The following is a 6459-nucleotide window of genomic DNA, read 5'->3' on the forward strand; positions in this document are numbered from 1 at the left end:
ATTCTCCCAAAAGATTAAATTTATTATACATGTATAACTGGTGTTTGATTTGGAATGAGACATGGACAAAAAAGAAAGTTCCTCATGAAAGTTTGTAAAGCAGATAATGGGAGGTTATGGTGGCAACTTAAACAATTCTCCCAAAAAGTGAATTAATTATATAAGTTATAATAATATAACTGTTGTTTGATTATGTGGAATAAGCATGGTTAGTAGGGGGGGGAAAGAAAATTTTTGTTCTGAAAGTTTGAAAAGCAGATATCATGAAGGAGTCCAAAGTTTTATGGTGAAAACTTCAACAGTTGTCCAAAACAATAAATAAATTATATACCTTGTGTTTGCTGAGGAACAAGACATGGACAAAAAAGAACGTTACTACTGAAAGTCTACACAGCAAATATGAGGATTGATGGGGTATAGAGAGGGTGGTAGGCACTTCAATCAATTTGAAAACATGAAATTTTGCAAGAATTCTAGGTAAAATGAATTTTAAGGGTTTGGGTGGTCAGAGTCTTAACAACATTCCTCCCATTCTCTTGAATAGCACTTAAAGAAATCTCAATAAAATTCAAATGTCTGTCTGTTTTATCTGCTTATTTTTTCATCACATTGTTTGTCCAATTACGAATTGAAGTTTTTGTTTTAGATAGAAACTATGAAGTTGTTGTTATATAATTTTGAAAGTTAGTACCGACTTTAATCATGTTAATTATGATGTGAAATTTATAAACAAAGAAACATGGTTATACTAACACGGTTTTCGCCTAGATTGTTCAGTTCACATGTACAGAACATAATTATAAACATAAAAGATGTGAGTGTCCAATTGACACCATTTATTGTTACATGTATTTGTTTTTTTAAGCTTTCTTAAATTTATGCTTATGGGATAATGAAAGCAATTATTTTTTCATTGTTTTATTATTTTGTTTTTATGTAATTTTTACATATATATATATATATATATACTGTAAATTCTGCCTTATTATTTCTCTTATTCAGCTTAATTTTGCTTTAGAAGCAATAACTTGCTTACATTTTTGCATTGATATTAATGTATGGTTTTGTTTAAGAGAAGTCCTTGTATCTTTGACAACTTTTTAGATCAAACATACTGTGATCATTTGATGTTAAAGCATTATTACTATTTTTCTTAGACAATTTTGTCTAATATGATAGTATTAAATGTGTTATTGTTTTATTTGTTTGATACATATGTATTAATCAGTCTGTTTATGTTTTATTTAATTCAAAATTGTGATTCTGGAATGCAAGAAAAATTGTCCATTTGTGTTCATTTGTCACCCCCCTTTTTTCCTTGAAAAATATTGTTTTTTACTTTTTTCCTCAATTTACTTTTATAGACATATTTTAAGGTGTTTTTTGTGGTATTGGTGTGTCATTGACGCCGCTATGGTGATCTGTAAACACAAGAGTTTCCTACAAAATGGGTTTTTTTTTCCTTTTTTATTCTGCATTAATTTTATAAACATATTTTAGGTGATGTTTATATAGTATTGGATATGTCAGCACAATTATCATAGTTTTGGTTATCTGTTTTTCATTATCTTTTATTAAGCTTTTGGTGCAGTATTTTTAAAATATTATTTCATAAATCCCATTAAATAATTTAATGATGTTTTGTGTGTTTCTCAATGTAGCTATGCTTTTATGCTTTACAAAGAACTAACACTTATCAATTATCAACAAATGGTTAAAAGAAGTAACCTTTTGCAAATAAACCAAACAAAAGATAATATACTAGTAGTAAATTGTTTATTCAAGTAGAATTTTAGTGAAAGTAATTCACCCCATATCCCACATCATGACACAAGTGAAAGAATTTTAGTGAAAGTAATTCACCCCATATCCCACATCATGACACAAGTGAAAGAATTTTAGTGAAAGTAATTCACCCCTTATCCCACATCATGACATAAGTGAAATTATTAATACATGCCATCATCTCAGTCAGGACTTTCTAGAAGTGATTCCAACAATAAGGAATTATAGTAATACAGGGGATTTCTGCCTTTTTTTGGTAAGATTATAAATATCTAACATCTATAGGTAGAGTTTAATCTTTTAATGAAATTGTTTTTATTGAATTTTAATTTTTCATCTAAAGGCAGCACAATCAGCATTGTAATGTTTTATGTACTATTTACCATGTTTACATTGAAATAAATTTTAAGAACACTTTTATTGATTTAATTCTGTACAAATACAACATTATTTTATTTTTCAGTTTCTCCATTTGTTGTTGATTATGGTAATGGAATAAATGGCATAAGATTTATATATGTCCATGACAAAAATGCCTTACACCCAATTGACATCTCAAAAGAGTTGAGGATTTATATTTATTCCTGTTCTTCATCTAAAAACCAATCATTTTGCTTTTAAATAATTTTTTTAAAAGGACAACCTAGTCAACAAACCCCCTATAAAAATGTATAGACCAAACAATAGAAAATTCCCCAAAAGAATGAATACAGGTGTTTCAGTAAACAATTTGGTTAATGACATTTCAACTTGTATAATTTATGTTAAACATACATATTTATAGTGCATTGGGAAACAACTTATTACAACTTATATTAATCCCTTTCTACTTTGCTGGTTCGAGTGCTGCCTTGTTACGACATTAGCCTGCTCTTTTTTGAAATATACAAGGGTGTCTTTTACGTGCAAGAGATATTGTAATGCTGGTTATTTCATCACTTCCTGTCTGCTATATAGATGATGTCCTTTCACTTAAAAATTCAACGGTTGCTGACCATGTTTATCGTACATTTATCTATCCCATTGACTTCACAATACACAATCTATAATGATTTACATATTATTATTATAGGCTTAAATACTCAAATGGATAAAACTGATGACTCCTTTCATGATTCAGTTAACGAATTCCTGACCATGCGAGTGCTGTGTAGCTAGTCGCGGTCGTTAAACACATTCATCATCAGTTAATAAATTCAATCATTTTGACTTTTGCTTAAATTTTGTAAGCCGATTCACATAAATTTGCTGTAAACGGTGTTTGATTTTATAACAGCTTTTACGACAGGTTACATATGTGAAGAAGGATTGTATGATCCTTTGGAGCTCTTGATATCATCCATTGGGTGTTTTTGTTGCTATCTTTAGTTTTCTATGTTGTGTTTTGTTTACTCTTAAAATTGAGAATGGAAATGGGGAATGTGTCAAAGAGACAACCACCCGACCATAGTAAAAACCACAACAGAAGGTCACCAACAGGTTCTCAGTGTAGCGATAAATTCCCGCACACGGAGGCGTCCTTCAGCTGGCTCCTAAACAAATATATACTAGTTCAGTGATAATGAACGCCATACTAAACTCCAAATTGTACACAAGAAACTAAAATTAAAATAATACAAGACTAACAAAGGCCAGAGGCTCATGACTTGGGACAGGCGCAAAAATGCGGCGGGGTTAAACATGTTTATGAGATCTCAACCCTCCCCCTATTCCTCTAGCCAATGTAGAAAAGTAAACGCATAACAATACGCACATTAAAATTCAGTTCAAGAGAAGTCCGAGTCTGATTTCAGAAGATGTAACCAACGAAAATTAACAAAATGACAATAATACATAAATAACAACAGACTACTAGCAGTTAACTTACATGCCAGCTCCAGACTTCAATTAAACTGATTGAACGATTATGATGTAATCATATGAATATCAGGCACAATCCTTCCCGTTAGGGGTTAAGTATCATACCATCATAACATATATGAGAAGACAATAACCCGTGTTATGCCAACAACTGTTGTTTTTAATAAATGTGATTAGTTCCGATGCAAAGACCCTACAAGTAAATCAATATTAACGCCAAAATATGCAATCTTTAATGACCTGACAACAGTATCGTAACTATATCCCGTCTTAATCATGTTAATAAGTCTATTTAAAGGTTTTGTTAGTTTCTGAGGCGAATACTGTCATTTTTGTGCTTTATAAAGAATATTTCTATAAAAAATTGGATGTGAAATACCTGAACGTATAAGAAGTCTGCATTTTAAGCTATATTTACGAATGATGTCATTATACCGATGATAAAGTTTAGTAAATGTTTTGACTAGTTTGTGATATCGAAAACCCTGGTGTAATAACTTTTCAGTAATGAATAGATTTTTCTCGTTAAAATCTTCAGAACATTGTTACATACACGAGCGAATATTTGTTTGTCTTTTTGATTTTTTTTCTGTTTTCGAATTAGCGTTGTCCGTTTATTTTCGACTCCAGTTTGAATGTCCCTTTGGTATCTTTCGCCCTTCATTCAAGAAAATATGCAAAACAATAATTGTAAATCGTTTATGCGCTGCAAAGAGAAGTTAACAAGTCTTGTCAATATAGAGGGCAGGTTGTATCTTAGAAATCAGAAAATTGTATTTTACCTATATTTTCTATATATGGTAATAACCTTCGTCTTAAACTAAAATATCTCGTATATATCAGTCAATCATATCAGTAATTGGCCGTTTCAGAATCTAAAGAATCATGGGTAATTTCATTGTCCGTACCCCAGAATGAAAACAACGTCACGTCATTGGTTAAATTTCCATTGTTTATGACATTTCTATCACAACGTTTTGGTTTACATTTTTGAAAATGTTACCCAGGATACATTAGATTCTGTAACGGCGAATTACCATTTATACCCAAAAGTCCATTACTAGAGTCTAAGTAATGAACTTTTCCATGTACGTATACTTAACCAATTGCAACTTAAGTTATCTATTACAAATATATGTTGTGGGGTCTTATTATTGAAGTCTGGAACCTTTCAATTTCAATCTCCGTTCATATATACTTCGCCTGGTCACGTTAATACGGGTACTTTGAACAGTCAATAATACTTCAATTGCAAAAACAATTTCAAAAATACAGTGATGAATTCAGTCGAGAATTATATGTCAGTTAATTGGTTAAACTAACAACAAAAGGCATAGATCCTCTACTCAAATAGAATACGACTGTGCGGTCGTTGTTACAAATTAAAATTAAACAACTATATAGGTACATGAATACACATATTTTATATCGATATTTAAAGGCAATAAATGTTCTAAGCACATGTCTTACCTGCATGTAATTTACAATACACGGACATTTTGATAGAGGGGTTAGGTATTGACAATTAATTCACGCTCAAACTCAACATTTACTCCCTTTACCTTTCACAAACAGGAAATACTGAATACTCCTAGACCGACGGCCCGACGTCTGTTCGATGTTACTTTTGAATTGCAACCAACGATAAAGAACTAGATCTTCTTTCGATGTATTTGATAACCCATATTACATAACTACGTAAGTGTACTGACAATTAAACACCGTTTTATTTTTGATTCATTTAGGTGCTCCACTTAACCTCTTTCTAAACTATTAACATCACTTACTAAGTATATCACTAATCAAAAGCGGACAACTAAGATATTATGAATCTACCTATTCAGCTATTCTAGCGGTGACAGGAATCGGATGTGGATACTTCAAAATTCGAAAATTCTAAGATCTCTCAGAGTACATATAATCTAAATCCTTTTCTGATTGAATTAATATTTAAACATTTTTTCTATCCTTTGCTCAAGCATACCAATTTATCTACATAAAGACAAATTGAATGAATGGCCCTGCTTTGTTTCCTAAAACATATTATGGTCGACGTAGATACAAATATTGTCATATGAATGAATGAATCATATTACGGAAAACATCACACTGATTCAAACAATTCTTTGAAAAATACATTTCTTTGATACTTGATGTCATGATTGATAACATATTGTTGTTGTTGTTCATTAATTCGTTTGATGTGTTTTATCATTTGATTTTGTTATTTGATTAGGAACTTTTCGTTTTGAATTTTCCTCCGAGTTTAGTTTTTTTGTGATTTTACTTTTTGTTACGTTAATAGGATGTTTTTTTTCAAAAAACATCGCAATGTTCATGTAAACCAACTGTGCACCTTTTTGTCGACGTTTTCCTTTATTCACATGAGTCTGACTTCCCAAATGAAATTCGAGGGAAGAATGAACACAAGCTATCAATATCCTTTACCTTTACGTCCAGCTAAGTAGATAATGTTCTCTCACTAAATAATTCAAAGTTGGTAGACTTTTTAACACATCTATTTCATAGAACTTGGAATACAGGATACACCATAGTTAAGTCTGTCTCATTATGACTAGCATCTGTTAACTAACAACAAGGGTCGAATGAGAAGAAAACATTACGACTTGATTGATGATTGCAGCTATTTAATTTTGAAGTTTTTATTTGTATGAAGCTACATTCCAGCCGCGCTCCTGCATTGGGAGAAATATCACCCTGAAGATACGATATTCCAGATTTTAAATTTGCTATCAGGGTTCCATTGATAAAGGATAGCTGTAAGCACGGAAGCTATTGAAAAAAACCTCCACA

This window comes from Mytilus edulis, chromosome 14 (assembly GCF_963676685.1).
Source record: "Mytilus edulis chromosome 14, xbMytEdul2.2, whole genome shotgun sequence".
Lineage (NCBI taxonomy): Eukaryota > Metazoa > Mollusca > Bivalvia > Mytilida > Mytilidae > Mytilus > Mytilus edulis.